Source organism: Bombus fervidus, chromosome 7, assembly GCF_041682495.2.
Source record: "Bombus fervidus isolate BK054 chromosome 7, iyBomFerv1, whole genome shotgun sequence".
NCBI lineage: Eukaryota > Metazoa > Arthropoda > Insecta > Hymenoptera > Apidae > Bombus > Bombus fervidus.
The window spans coordinates 13,956,681-13,972,930 of NC_091523.1; the positions used below are offsets into that span (position 1 = coordinate 13,956,681).

The 16,250-nt window shown below is 39.1% G+C and overlaps 1 protein-coding gene across 4 annotated transcripts in view; it reads right to left on the reverse strand.

The window, feature by feature from the left end:
- Trpgamma (Transient receptor potential cation channel gamma) overlaps positions 1-16,250 on the reverse strand; it is a 102,009-nt gene that overhangs the window by 72,500 nt on the left and 13,259 nt on the right. For 2 of the 4 annotated variants that reach the window (XM_072006519.1, XM_072006518.1), the window contains exon 2: positions 8,357-8,410. The exons of the other annotated variants lie outside the window; for them this stretch is intronic. The gene's annotated coding sequence lies outside the window, so the exon portion shown is untranslated. The remainder of the gene's footprint in view (positions 1-8,356; positions 8,411-16,250) is intronic. 4 annotated transcript variants of the gene reach the window in all.

The following is a 16,250-nucleotide window of genomic DNA, read 5'->3' on the forward strand; positions in this document are numbered from 1 at the left end:
GTTACTGAAACGTATGAATTAATAGTACGATCTAAAGCAACATTTATTATTTTCTTGTGGAATCGACAGACACAAGAAATATATCTTCAATTAAAAATCCGTTTTTTTCCAAACAAATAAATCTTCGATTATAAAAAATTAAACGCGCGAACGCTTCGTTCAGAAGAAACTTCCGAATGATACCAATGCATCGAGTGTCTGATCACAGGAGAAGAATCTACTTCTACGACGACTTTATTAACCGTTTGCACTCGGAATTTTGTTTCAATTTCGTTAGCAGCAGCTCCCAACAACTTTTAAGTGTTTTATTTGAAATTTACTTTAACTAAAAAATAAGAGAATTTAAATAAATAAAGGAAGAAACAAATTTACTTAATTACCAGTTTTATTCACACTATTGTTGTATTTTGTAATTTTTAAGTGTATGTTATACCTTGAAACAATTTCCAGGATGCAATCCTCGTTTTATTTCGCACGTTTCACAAAAAAAAAGGTGGGACTGAAAGAACGTCGAGTGGAACTCGACAAAGGAACTCCTGAGATAAAAACCAATGCCGAGTCACACTCGACATAGGAGTGCAAAGATTTAAAGAATAAAATTGTCCTCGGTTTTTCTATTTGCAATTGTGTAAATAAATGACGTTTTATTTGAAAATACAAACAGACGTCCACATAGTTTTGAGCAGTAGTTATACACACAAGTACAGTTATAAGAGAAGTAAAAATATTCAACCGTGTAAATCGAACGAATGAAATGATTTGCTTTCTTGCTGCTCGTAAATCATTCTCTACGATTGATCGTGTCAACCGTGTTAAATTCACGCTACCGAGTATTAATCGAGTGGAACATAAAACCGAGGCGTTTTACGATCTCGTAAGCTTTGTCGAGCAATCGAAAACGCGTTAAATTTCCACGATCTAACGCGTCTTCCTGTTTACTATTGTCGTCAGACTTTTCGCGTAGTTCATCACGGAACAGATTACTCGCTGCTAATGAGCTTTTCTCAGACGGATTCTGTAGAAGACAAACACGACCGAACCAAATACATAGATATGAAATACATAAATGTACTTACGTCATGTCACGTTTTCACGTGTACTTCTACAGGGACGATAAATCCGTCGTCAAACAAAAGCGGCGCATTGACCTATCGACTGTGCAATCATTTTCAAAAGCAGAATGCGATAACGTTGCAATAATGTTATCTACAGTGGCTAGCGAAAGTGTTTGGATTTCTATCAGAGAAAACTTTTATTCGTATTATGAATTATCCATATTTTATATACGTTGTGTGTTACTATGGGGAACAGCGAGTAATTCCAACATAGAAATTCTTCAACGATTCCAATCAAAAACTCCAAGATCCTTAATGGATGCACCTTGATATAAAACCAACGAAACAATCGCGATCTTAAGAAGAAATATCCAAATTCAGTAATAGATATAACATAAGAATTAACAACCACCGAAACCCACTAGTTACTTAATTACTTGACACGACGAATCAGATCCGCAGACTAAAAAGATATTACCCTATAGATTTAAACATTAGATTTTGCTAGAACCAAACATACGATAATCATTTATTATTCACGTTATAGTATCAGGAATAATTTACTTATAATTCTCAATGAGAATTTATTTTTAAACTATTTCCAAAAAAAAAAAAAAAAAAAAAAAAATGTTGCGTGTCTTATTTTAAAATCTCGTGTAACACGTATAATATATGCAACATTTCTACAAGTGCATGGTTATCTTTAAATTTCTTGTCGGTCTTAATGATTCCAGTTCCAAGGACGCTTCATTTCATAAAACCTTTTCCATCTTTTACGGGGCAACGTACCTAAACTGAAAAGTTACGAGCTAGACCGGCGAGACATTCAGACTACGTTAACGAAACGTCGTAAAGCACAAGACGATGACTCTGGAGGGCGTATCGTCGGTCGATTTTCTACGAACAGGCCGATCGTAAAACGCGACGCGGCTGAAATATAATTAAATTCGGTGGTCGCGGTATAATTTCCATATAATTGGTATTAAACCGACTCTCGGTGTAAAAGAAATAGGTCTGGAGTGAGCTTGGCACGTCGCCAATGATTTATCGTTCATCTCTTCGTATTTTCTTATGTATCGTGATCTTGTTATGGAAATGTTTTACGTGAAAAAATCGAAGTAAAGAATTAACAAATATTACGTTTTATCTTTCTCTTTCTCGATATAGATAGACGAAATTGTTTCGAAATTTCCGAAAATCTTCCAGTCACGTTTAAACGATTCTTTCAACGACAAAGTAAAAGTACAACGACGTAGATTGCATCGGATTGCGCGGTTCATGCAATGTCACAGTCATCCTATAATTATTCCAACCTGGCGACGCCTACTTTATAAATTACAGCCAGAACTGTCATCCACAAACTATCGATTCATCGTTAGACGTTTAGGTAACTACGAACGAGGTGCAGCATAGATAACCAACACTTTATGGAACTTCCTCTTAAACAAATTGGAATACTAGTTTTCGATGGAAAAATGGCAAGTTCCATAATGCCCTTCGCAGTTTCGTTTGACGAAGAAATTACGTTTTCAACGAACTTGACAAAGTTATCGGATACAAAAAAAGATTTCTTTGTACCACGAAATAAATATCTCGCCAGATGAATGAAAGGTAATAATAAGTAACAACGAATATCGTACTCGATATTAAAGTATTATCATATTCGCAATACATATTTCGGATAAAGTTACTTTCTTTTTTCCCACATAACAAAGTCAGAGATCGATCTAATAAAAGGGAATAGAAATATCAAAGTTATTGATACTTTGTGGAAATTCTTGTTATTACGCGTCGTTAAATTTATCGTCGGTAGTACGCAGAATAGCAGCAAATTTTATCTCGTATCGATCCAACGTAACACGATCTTTACGAGAAATATTCTAAACCGTGTCACGCATGAATATCTTTATTAAGTAATAAAGTTTATTATCTACTACAATATATAAATGCAGTGGAACGATGCCAATAATCGTTTTCGTAGTTCGCGATTCACCGCGAACACGAAGAATGTGAAACGAAATCGCGAGTCTACGATCGTCGCTGGATGAGCAGAAATCGCGCGTGATCTTTCACAAAAGTCGCCGCCGTATTCGCGGTTGGTAAATGCGCGCAACTTTCTCGTCCAAGTTTCGAGAAACTATCACGCGAACCATGCTGTTTCCGTATAGCATAAACGAAGAAACTCGGCAAGTTAACATCGCGGAAATCTTCCCAGCGACTTTAATAAATCGTGCGCGAGTTCACCCTCTATCCTTCGGCGACAACTCCGAGTTTAACCGCAATACTTTACGAAGCCACACACACTTGTCCAAATTGGTTTTCCCCTTTTATTTTCAACTTTCGCGAAAGGAAATACGTGTTTTTCGACGTAGACCAAAAGAAACATGCGGATGGATGAGGAATATCGGTATCAGTGTGACAGGAACAAGGGGGCGATAACGGAGTTTGCGTTTCTTTTACAATTTCGTCCCTTCGAACCTTCTTTCTGCGAATCTTTCCAAAGTGCATTCTTTTTAGTTACAAAATTATTATAGTACTGGCAGAACATTGGCAGATATAAATTCATACGTTCTTAGCAAAATCTTGGAGCTTTCTGCAAGCCATTAACGGCTGGTGAATCGAGAATCATAAATTATGCGTTCGTGAGAAATTTGATATTTATACAAAAATGCGTATACAAAATATGCGAAGTAAAGTAAGTGCTCGTTATCAAATTTAGAGGATAAAACAAACATCTATTTAAGTGGAATGTCTGTAGTTAAGATAAATAGAAAGTAGAGGAGCAAACGAATCGAGTATCAAGAAAGAAACGAATTTAAATGCTAAAGTAACATTAAGTTAATGGAGTTCTAATTACATTGTGCGACACAGTTAACATATTTCGAAAATACTGAAGCTTGGAAAATGAAAGTTTTACGCATTTTGTACTGGTAATGGAGCAAGAAAAGATGAAATGTTACGAGAATACACATAAAATAAATATAAATATGTGAAATTTTATATTACATCGGAAAATATTATGCTATGAAAAGCTACCAGTGTTTATACGGTTTATGCTACATTTCTACGACAAGAAATACGAGAATACCGTATTTTTTCTGCTTTGTCGAGACCCAACAGAAGGAGAGTTATGTAAGTCTGGCTCTCAGCTACAGGATTGCATAAATAGGCGTTTTAAGCAAGATCCGCGCAGATTTAGGCTTATGAAATATTTCCGGTGAAAAGAGATGACTGTTTTTTACTCGAGTTTGTTCAAGTTTCACCGGCGTTTCCTGCCAAACGAATGGATACAATAAAACGAGAAGAAAGATTCCACTGCAGAGCTTCGCTTCACAGTTGCTCGCTCGTCTACGCCGGAAGGCACGCGTTCGTAGCATTTGGCGAAAAATAAACATCAAAACGAAACAAACCTGTCAGTTTCCGATTTGATTTCCTATCGAGCCACGGCAATAACTACCTTTCAGTTAAATAGCGTTCAACAAGATAGAAGGACACGATTCAGGAATACACAATGGCTGCAATCAACAGCGGATTTGTGTTGGTGGCTAGCAGTTGTTTATTCGAGAATCGACTTCGATTTCTCACGGAAACCGTTCGACGAGTGAACTTTGCCCTCTCTCAGCTATTCTTCTCGAACTCTCCGTCAGTTTGACGGGACAACGAGGAGAGACCGCCTGCGACCAAATAATTGAAACCATCAAGAAAATCAGTCCGCGTTATACTTCGCTAATTAATCTTCCCTTCGCGATCGTTTCAAACGACAAGTCTGCAATTTCTGCCCTTATTCGTTCTTATCGCCGTTTGTCTGTTCCTCACTCTGCGCCCTACGTTTAAACGTGGTCCTTGCGTAATTAATCGGCTTGTCACGCTTATCACGCTTATTGTTGAGAAAAGTAGGCCTCCTTCCCTCCGAAGGTATCGACAACGCTTATGTAAGAAGTGTTTCAATCCGTAATTACGAGAGGCTGAGAATTCGTGCGAGATGACTAACGATGGAACGATTTATGCTAGTGTATGGTGAGTTATGCTAAAATAAGAAGCGATTGAGAGGATGCACGTGGAGATTTAGTTGCACGTGGGCATTTGGTTGCACGTGGCAAGAATGTGTGCCGTGCGTGTGAAATCTTTAAAATTGTATACGATTGAGGTCTTCTGGGGATCGTTGAAGAGTCGAGAGTATCATTGAAAACTCGAGATCCATCATTATCATATTACCGTTAAAGAAAGATTTTATTACTTTATTTTATATCTAACTCCCTCCATGTCAGCGACTGCGAGACTCTTACAAACTTTCGGGTAACAATTTTCACATAATAGAACAGTGACAAGCTCCTTCTCTGCGAATATATTACGCGCCAATCGCTTGAAAATACATCTTCTTCGTGATATCGCTTTACCATGCATTGGTCACGTAAAGGTACACCTTATTTTTATCGATATTGATATCGAGTACTGTCTCGTTTGTAGCGATTCTCTTAATAAACGATCTTAAACCGAAATACAAGAACGTTAGGTAAAATGGATGGCCTATTTTTATAAAATTTCCGATGAAATGATAATATAGGAAAGATATATTTTTAATATAACCAGCACGAAATGCATTGGTATAAGCGAAATGATATTCGAAATATTTCAATAATATTTGAATTCTACACTGTTGAATTAAAAAACGTATCATACGACGCACATAAACGCATAAATCAGAAGATACGAAGTTTGTATCGGTACCAAGGGATTAATACGAATGAAGAACTAACGGCAATCCAATATTTTTATCATTGTGGTACTCTCGCTCCTCCACGCTATTGACGGATCGATCACACGTATCCTTGCATACGAGAAACCCGATTTTCCATTGACGTACGATCATATAGTGCGTTTCGTACGTATCGATCAATGCGACAGTTCATCGAGGAAGAACGCTCGTTACGCATGCCACTACAAGACGGGATCACGGACGAGGCTTTCAATTCCAATTAGGCTCGTATTCAGCGGTGAGTTCGAATCGTCGCGTCTTCCGAAAGGTTGGAAGGAAACGCGGGAAGGGAGAAAGCCCATAGCACGTACTACGTTACTGCCACTCAACTTTGTCTAGCGGTGCAGTAAAAGCAGCAGAAACGCTTTCAGCGTGTCGAGTTCAAGATAAGCCACGTACCCCCGTCCTTTCCAGCTTTTTTCGCTTCGTGCTTCTCTTTCTGTTTCATCCAGACCCTTTTCTCCCTGTAACTCCTTCGAGTATCGCGCGTTATACGCCTTTGCTTTTCGCGACGAAAGAAGAAAGAGCCGAGGCAAAAGGATGAAAACAACGAGGAAAACGTGAGACGGAGGGAACACAGGAAGCTGAAGGAAGAAAGGGAGCGTCATAGGTAAAAAGCTTTCTCCGCTACTCTTTTATTTTCTAAGACAATCGAGAAGGTGCGACGGGGAAAGACTCTTCTTTCGACGGCGTTGTAAATGCGACGAAGTGCTCGAGATATGCCAGAAGCTCGAGTCCGTTTAATGTAAACGACAATACGATACGAAAGTTACGGCAACGACCGCAAACTTTCGGTCTTTTAATTTTTCAAAGTACACGCTCGGTCACGGTATCCCGCTACAAGAGCGTGTTTTAGAGATGCCAACCCGAGATATTTCCAACCCGAGGCTGATGTATTTAAAGAGATTTTAGGGACGCCTCGGGTCTGAGGCTGCTTCCGCATTAATAAAAAACGGCCCAAGTGTACTTCTTACGACGTCGTTCGGAAAAAGAGGCATCGAGCCACGCTTTTTATGGAGATTCTCGTCGCCATTCTTATACATATATCGCAAATTAGATTTAAATCCCGCCGCCCCCTCGCCATCCCTCTATTCGGTGTTTTACGCTAGAACCGTTCGCAGTGATTTGGGCCAAACGTACCTGGCCTTCTTTCCTTTCGACTCGCATCTCGTTTTCCCGTAATAATGCAGATAGAACGTTTTTGTTACAGTCTATTTGTTTTTCACCCCGATCGGATTAAAGGAATTGGAAATTCCAACTGATCAAAGAGAACGCGTAGTAACGTGTCGTCAAAGGGTTATGAATAAGCCGCATTAAAAACGTTATATTACGGAAATCGATTGAATTTACAAACATTTCGAAAAGCTGCGACGCGATGGAATTAAGATGAAATATGATTACGATTTGGATCACTTCAAACGACCGCGTTGCTTCATACATATGTATGCACATACATATGTATTTGATCGATTCGATGAACCTGACTTTCGTTCCACTTGGCAAGAGCTACGTGTCATCTATAATTTGATATTTCTTCCCACTGTCCAATACGTTTCTCACCCCTGTTGTGCAGAGCATTGTATTCAAGTAGGAGAGAATAATACCGGCTAGTGCCACTAGTTTGTAAACCAAAACTCGATACGTATGCCTCTGTCGCAATCTCCGATGGAATCTCTTTGAATTCCGCGTCCACCGTTTCTGACTGTTTCACGATCCGTGAATCTTCGAGGAAATTCCATCAAGATTGACTTGATCTGTCGTGGCCGCGGCAACTCCGACGAATACGATGAATTATGATGCACGGCATCGTGATTATTTACAAAAACGTTCGGTTCCACGGAGCGAATTCGCGTAAAATCTGTTCAACAGGATTTGCATAGAATCGGGAAACCATGGGGGATCGACGCATAATTGTTAAATGGTTACTTCGTTGCTGCGATGCTTGGGAATAGCTTTGACAAATTCTTTATTCTTTGACAAATAATTTAGATCGATTGACACGCTTCGTATGAAATCAGCACGTGTCCCAACACTTATTAACGGGTGTGTACGCGGCTATGTAAATGTAACGATCCAGTGAATCGCGTAGCGATCGGCTAACGTGCAATAACAAGACAGCCTGAATAAAAATGTTGAGTTGCCGCGCACGATTATTTTTTACACAGCAACCTACACGCAACATACGGCAGAAGTTTGAGGAAATGTTGTGTCACCTAAATGGTACGAGCATTATGTTCGATAATTGTAGAATCGTAGAAGAAAGAATATAAATTTAAAAATCAAGTGTCTCTCGCGTGATAATATATCATCGTCGAGGGAGACGAAACGAATGGAAAAGTGACATGTGTTTCGAGAGTGATGTGACCTATATTGCTAGCGTAATTGCATCGACTCTCGAAACTACGACGAAATAGATGCACGAAAGGATATCGATGTAAGAATCTAATATCCAGAAACCGAGTTTAAGCTGTAATCACGATATACAAATTGGCTCGCTACCTCTCCACGAGGAAAGCTGCCTTTCGAAATTATTTCTAGACAATACCTGTGCCAGAGCTGAGCCCCATTCATCGGATCAGCCCTCACGTCCTCGTCTCACCTAGAACAGAGAACGGCGTTTCTGTTAATTAGTACACCGTCCGCGCGAGTAATTAAGGGAATGCAGTCGAGGCGATAGGATACGCAGCGTGCCGCGTGCTGCAGCATATCCAATTTCGAAGTCGACATTATTTCTAGACTCTTTATTTTCAAACTCTTATCCACCGATGGAATTAAAGTAACCGACACAATAAGAGCTTCGCGATTCCTTATTGTACACTCGTTTTATTCTTTTCTGTTTGCTTTACGCTGCTTTCAAGGATTCGTTATGGCAAAGACAAACGAGGAGTATCAGGACGCGAGAAGGAGCACAAAAGTTCCTTTTCGTTCGATCGTTCTTTTAACCACCAGACCCATCTTCGTTGTTCGTAAATGAAATTTTTACGTTTACCAATACAACGAAGATAAAGTAGCGAATCAAGGAGCGAAGTGTAGGAAAATGGATGCAGCTGCATTTCATTTCTTCTCGTCGATTCTTCATGATTATATCTTACGCTTTGCTGGGCACTTGGTATAAGCCGAAGGCTTTGAAACTGCTAGCGGGATACCAAAGGAACTTTACGAGCGGCTTGTATTCCCGGATCACGAACTAGACAACTCGGAGGTTCAAACCAACTATTGCCCTATGACCGACCGGATAACCTAAACTATCGAGAACACCATTGAGTTTCCATCTAGCCATACACGAATTTCCTGATCATCCCTTTAACAAGGAATAATAATCGGCAAAACATCGTACTTAAGCGAAACAATCCCGCTGGAGTTTCCTCCCTAATTGTTTAAAAGATTAAGCGATGGGAAGAAGCGCGCCAGTGTACAAAAAGAAACGGAACGCTTTGTGTTCTTTAGCTAAGCTATTTAATTATTCAGCGTATTTATTGTCTTAATTTTAGGAAGTGAAAACTAAACAGAATTATAACGTTCTTGTGGTTAAACTGACGTACTTTCTACGGTATGTTTTCAATCATTTTTCAGACTAAACTATTCACACACAGATCAAAATATATCCGTGTCTTTTATCACGATATATCGGCGTATTCCAATAAACCTGCCTAATTTCTTGAGGAAATAAAGAAAATAGGAGGAAACGAAGGAACAATGATAATCGATAAAACATCATACTGTAATTAAGGGGGATACTTTGCCTAATTTCTTACCGACGTAAAGGGAAGAAAGATAAGAAAGAAACGACTGTATATCTTTTTCAAAGAATCAAATTTGTCCTGCATTCGAACGTGGTAATCTACGATTACGATAGAAATCGAATCGTGACAAGCTTCACGCGACTTTTCTAGACCAAATTTTTCTACGCCAAACAAAACTCGGTGGAAATAGCGGCGTTACACCGCAACAGGAAGTTCCAACGACGAAACGGAGCTCGGTAATTTCGTGCTGAACAATTTCAGCCACCGAGGGCTGAACCAATGTACACGCTGCTGGATGGTCCGCAGCTGTTGTTGAACTCACGAGCGCCCACGTGAAGCTCTCGTGTTTCATTCAACGGTTCTCCTCAACGCCTTCACCAACTCCCTCAAATCAACCATTATGTTTCTGCAACGTCTACGAAATTAGCGATGTCGATTCAACAACGTGTCGTGATTTTTTTCTGTTACCGTAAACAACGAACAAAAATTCTAATTTACAACTACGACTAAGATCATTAGATCATTCGTAAGGTCCGTAGTAAAATTGAAGAAAATTTTGAAGACAATGTAGGTATTTTTTAAAAATAGAATTTTACATGGAATAATGCATATATCATTGTTAGAGCGAGAAAAGATTGTAATTTTCTCAACGATGAACATTAAAAATATCGGCGACTAAGAAACATTGAGAAACCAAGTATTTTTGTAAAATTACCAGCTTCCGTTCGTATATTTTACAAAAAATGATTCAAGTCCCAGGAACTATAGCAACCATCGTAAATTCATAAATGTGAAAGATTACGATTTATAATTTTAGCTTGGAACAGCGCGTTGATATACAATAGAACATAGAACACTTCGAATAATTTATATTTTACTTTAGTAAAATTCACTGACGAAATCCAAAATTTTGCAAGGTGCACCTAGCCACATAGAACAACTTTGTTGGAATAACCAACCCGTTTCTCCGTTTCCAAGAAAATTCAGGTTATAGAGATATATTAATATGAGCACTTAAACGTAAAGCAGAACAAAGGAAAGGTAGAAAGGAAACCGAGCTTAACGCTTGTATATACGTTGCTGCAGGCATTCGAGGTGGAGAAACACTCGAAGAACTGTGCGTCGCTATGAGCTCGTAAGATTCATTATTGAGAGCGTGACGAACTTGAAGAAAAGCTACTCGTCTCAAAAACAGTGTTTCATTGAAGCGTTTGTAATCCGAGATCGTTTAAACAAAGTATCGTCTGAGAGCTAGAACGTTTCAAATATTAACAGAATGGCTACGATAAATAAAGAATTTCTGGATTTCCTTCCAGCCTATTATTTATAGAGATTTCAATGTCGATGTAATTTGTTAAAGCAGATTTATATCGCAGTGGAATGTCAATTATTAGAATATCGAGTACGGAACGATCATCGTTTATCCCTAAATCTCGATTAATCAAATCTCTTTGAAAAGCAGAATAGAAATTATTACATTTTTATTCTAAAGTGTTCCTTCTCGTTCAATATCGGCATTTCTAAGATAGTTCACGATCCGAGATGTTCAGGATCTCTCACACGAAATACAGTTATCTGATTATACGACTATGTATTGACTATGATTGATTATGTGCCATGATTAATTTAGATAATCAAGATTCCATTATATTATTACCACATTACGTATTTCGGCGTGTGCTTAACAAAGCAAAGGAGATGTATACTCGAGCAATAATTTATCGGATAAAAAATATGTATGGAATTCACCAAAAAGGTACTCCACCTACTTTGCCTGACTTTACTTGTCGATCAACACCTTTGCACAAAGATAATATTATTATAAGACGAATTATCATGTATCTCATTCTACACGTTGTAGAATATGTAAAAACTAAGTTGATATTGAAATTACTGTAATTAATCCTTTCTTAAATAACCTTCTTTCATTAAACTCTTCATTAAATGAAACAACGTTTATGAAAAACTTTGTCGTATTTTTATCAGCTAGAGAAATAATAATGTGTATGTATACACAGAAACTAGATACATCCTGTGCGTATCAAAATATTTTTATCGTGCACCTGACTTTTGTGTATCTAACAGAGATGAACGAGGCTGTTTTGTTAGCGGAGATGGCGCTATGTTGCGATGCCATTCCATTAGAGGATTTTTCCCATAAGTTACCCTTAAGGTCTCGTCGGTTTCGCGAAGAAAATTGGCCGACTGTGTCCGAGAGAAGTTCCACTTCACGACAAACATTTGTGCTAGCCAATAAAACGCACTATTGTGGCGAGTGTTATTGGAAGGATACAAGCTTTGTTGGTACGTACACAGAAACGCGTGATCCGCGACAATATCTTCAGGTAGATGATCGAATGAATTTCAGATCGTACAGGATATAAAATCTACTTGTGATTCTAAATAGCTCGGGGTAATAAAAGAAGCTATTCTGTATTATCTTGATAATCGATATTTCATAAGATATCGAAAATTTTAGATGAATCTTCGCGGTATCGAAGTACCATGAAACAGAGTGAACAGGCTTAAGCTTAATTTTCCTCGGTAACCAAGAATTCGAGAAACCGTAATTACTGCGAAAGATCGCGTACAATTGCCATAGAAATAAATGAGAATTGAGAAAAGGGAGGTAGGTACGTGTGACACGTGGATTTAACGAGTTCTGTGTACCAAGACTTCAATCGTCCTGTATACCCAGGCGACTTGTTTCAAGAAACATTTAAGTGTATTACTGTTTGCGAAGTATCCAGATAGAAATAGCCGATACAGCCTGAGTGAAACGTTCTTCTAATCCCCTGGCTCTCTAGTGCAAAAGGTGACAATCGTAAAAAGCAGACCGCTCGATGTCTTGTTGTTAGCCGGCGCCATAGTTTGCCCAAGAAACAGCCAAGTTCTTGCGATTCTCGCGAAGAATAAGAACATCGAGAACCAATCGATCGAGCTCGTTGTTTTTTGCTCGGTGCTAAGAATACGATTGCAATAGAGGAAACGAGCGCGACTAATAAGGCGACGAAAGTTTACAAAATAACGAAGAAAAGGGAACAAGTATCCAATTTCTACGTAGCTTGACATTTAGATGAAACACGCGCACGATTTATCGGAATTATTGCTTTTACAAATGTTTACGAATTTACGAGGGACGATCTCATTGAAAAATCGATCCGTCCGGCGCCACGAAATGAATCAAACGGACACGGATGCGACGTATATTCCCGTCTTTCGACGCTGACGACTCATTTCCCTGATCGATTGCAGCTCTGCCGATAATTGCGCAATTGCAAGTAGCTGTTTAATTAATTCGTGCAAACGTGACGATACTATGCAACGTCCTGTAGTCAACGTTTATTCCTACAGTATATCACCGTGGAAAATAAAGATGGGAAAAGAGAGAGAGAGAGAGAGAGAGAGAGAGAGAGAGAGAGAGAGAGAAAGAGTGGCTTATCCGAAGAAAGAACTCGTGTGATTCAACGTTAAATATAATATTACGCGTGAACGTCCGTTTTATTTACATTGAGTCGAATTTACTGCTTTTCAAACGTCAACGTTAAATCTTCTCGGCAGATATAATAACGTGTAATTAGAACGTCTACCAACGCGATTCTTTTAATAACATTTTAACGATTCTCTCTATTCGACCTCTGTCAATCAAGTGGAACGTTTTGAAACACGAGGAACACTCCGAATTTCTCGATCAAATTTCAGCCGCTGGTTTTATTGCTCGTATAAAATTGGTAGGAGGTAAGAGAACAACGAGAAAATTCTCTTTTAATCCGATAGAATCGAGAAAGGCTCCCTATCAATCGACAACACCGCGCCGCAAGACTTTCATCACGACTCCCAGAAATTAGGTTCTCCCTGGTGGATATTAAATGACTGATTACAATGTCGTCGTAGACAAGAAGGCGCGGCAGGAGGTCCCGTACAAGGATTATTACCAGCATGTTTCATAGAGTGTCAGCGGGACTTGAAGCTGTGTTTACACGGGCACCGATATTAAATTTTATTTTCATAAAACCAGCAGAGATACAGCGAGAGTGCCTAGATTAAGACGTACACTTGGCTGCTTGATAAAAGAGACGTTTCTAGCAAAAGAGCCGCAGGAAACTTTGTTAAAGGAATTCTTCATTCTGTTCGTCCAAACTTCGTTTAATTAATGGTCGAGATCAGGACGATCGATAACGAGACAGAAAAATAATCTTGGAGAAGACATGCACGAGGTATTTGTATCCTCACCTTGCGAATAAAAAGCGTTGACAATATTACGTATTTCGCTATCTATTCATATGTAATTCTACACAAAAAAATAATCAAAAAATGTCGAATAGTCTTTTTTCATTTAATTAAGGATTACCTTGACACATGCGTGACTGATGAATTCTTAAATTTAATTTTCTCGGAAACGAAATACCACTTACGAAAACAAAATATTACCCTATATTTTCAACTTATTTCTATATGTAGAATCTACGTAGAATGTACGTAATACTATTAGGTTAGGTATACGGGACACCCTGTAGACAAACTTCCCATCCAGAACGATTCCAGGCGTGATTAAAATCGTACGGTTTGCATTGATTAAACTTCGACTCTTGATCTTCTCATTATCGGAGCCGAAGGTCGGAGGAAAAAGCCGGAATGCGTACTCATTTTCAAACATTCCACGAATAGTTTTCGATACTCTGGGTCGTCGTTGCACGGTCTATGACTGAATTTTCTATTCACTTTGCTGATGAGACATGGCTACGTATATTTTCTGGAATTCCGAACAAACAAGATTCCATGTTCCACGAGTATGTTTCACGAGTATGTTTCACGAAGACGTATTCCGCTTCTTCGAATTTTTGGTTCCCTTGTTCCACGCTCGTGGGACCCCCTGGTGCTATCCTGGCACATCCATAAATACACGCACGCAATACGTGCGCGCATTTATCCGATTCTTCGAGTATACCGCAGACAGAAACTGATGCAGGATTTTCATTTCCTATATCTGTTAGCACGTAGAGATTTTCGAACGGGCAATGTAACAAAACTTTGACGAACGCTGAACGAACATCTGAGTATCGTTTTTGTCGGTGTCAAGCGGAAACGAAGAAGCGTGTGCGTTTGAGTAAGTTGAAAAATAAAATGGGAGAAGACTTGCTGAAAATCTTCGCTACAGTCCACTACAGTCCACTTGGTAACAAACGAGCGACGCGTGCAACCGGAAATGATGCTTTCTGCGCTGCTGGCACGAGAATAAGGATAAATCGTGGTTCATATTGGCGCGTGTGAATTTCAGAGAAATTTGCAATGAAAGGTCGATAGGATGTTTAAATATCTCCAGCTGACTCGAAATTGCAAAATATTTGGCCACAAATTACGATATATCGTGTCACGTATCGAACTGATGCGAATTTAGGAGAAAAATTTTGAATACGGTAGAATCTTCTTCACCGAAGCAGCCGTTATCTGGACGTTTTATTGTCTCAACAGAATACTTCCTATTAGAACACGGTATGCAAATGCAGGAAAGCATTCGAACGTACGTAGAGAGCTTTTATGAATACATTATGTGTACTATAGGAAACATTTTGAAATTTTCTCAGCACTGTTACGAGACTAGACTATTAAAATCATACTTATTAGTAAAGCAAAACAAATCTAAAAATGAATATTATAAGCTATGAGATACCTATTTATTTTATTTCATTTTGTCATAAATATTAGATTAATCCAAGCGCTAAATGCTTGTTGTTATATCATATTATTATGAAAAATTCTCTTATCCAAACTGTATTGTCGCCCAATTATCATTATACAATTCGTATCATGACGAGGAAAATCGATCGCTGCGTAAATCTTGACCCCAAGAAATTCGAGAAGCGATTTATTTTTCGTTCGTCAGTGACAGCTTCACTTTTTCCGAAGATCGGTGGACCGTGTTTCCGGGACGGTTGCGCGGTCGTTTAAATTCCGAGAGCTCGTGGATCGCGTTGAAATCATCGATCGTCGCGTTCAAAGTGTATTCGGTGCGGCCTGTCCGCGGCGGAACGCGTGATCGATTGAAAGAGTAATTGCGGTTGTCTGGCTGGACTGATTCCAGAGCAACAAGTTTTGTTGCGTGCCACTGAATTGCAGTCGATGGCGATGTTTCGAAAAAACATGAGGAAAAGATATTCATGAATCAGCTAGGAATCAACACGGTGCGTCGTCGTTGATTTCACGGAAATTTCAAACGCTCGTCATCCGTCCGATTAAATACTTTAAGCTCTAAATCGCTTTGAATTCGGTTGTCCGGAATTCCGACCGAGATTATCCCGGTTCACGCGACCGAATATTGATCGATCCCACGCTGAATCGGTAATTCAGCGACGAAGTTCGAGATGAAGCTCGCCGAATGAATAACTGCTACTAGGAAGTCGAGCTTTAAAGTCAGCGTGAGCCACCGACTGCTTTAATGTTCGCTGCTGATTCTCGTTTACAGAATCGATATCGCTGCTAATGCGTCGCGATGGCCATTTATCTTTGATTATTAGATAAGTGTGATACGCGTTGCATACGCTTCCCACTCAACGACAACGGTGCGAAAAACGAAGACAGATAATTACAACGAACGTCATATTATTTGCGTCTCTGGTAACAACCGATAGATAGGATCGGTCCTTTAACGAGAGAAAACTATTTAATTACAGCATTCTATTTCGAGTGGTCGACGTA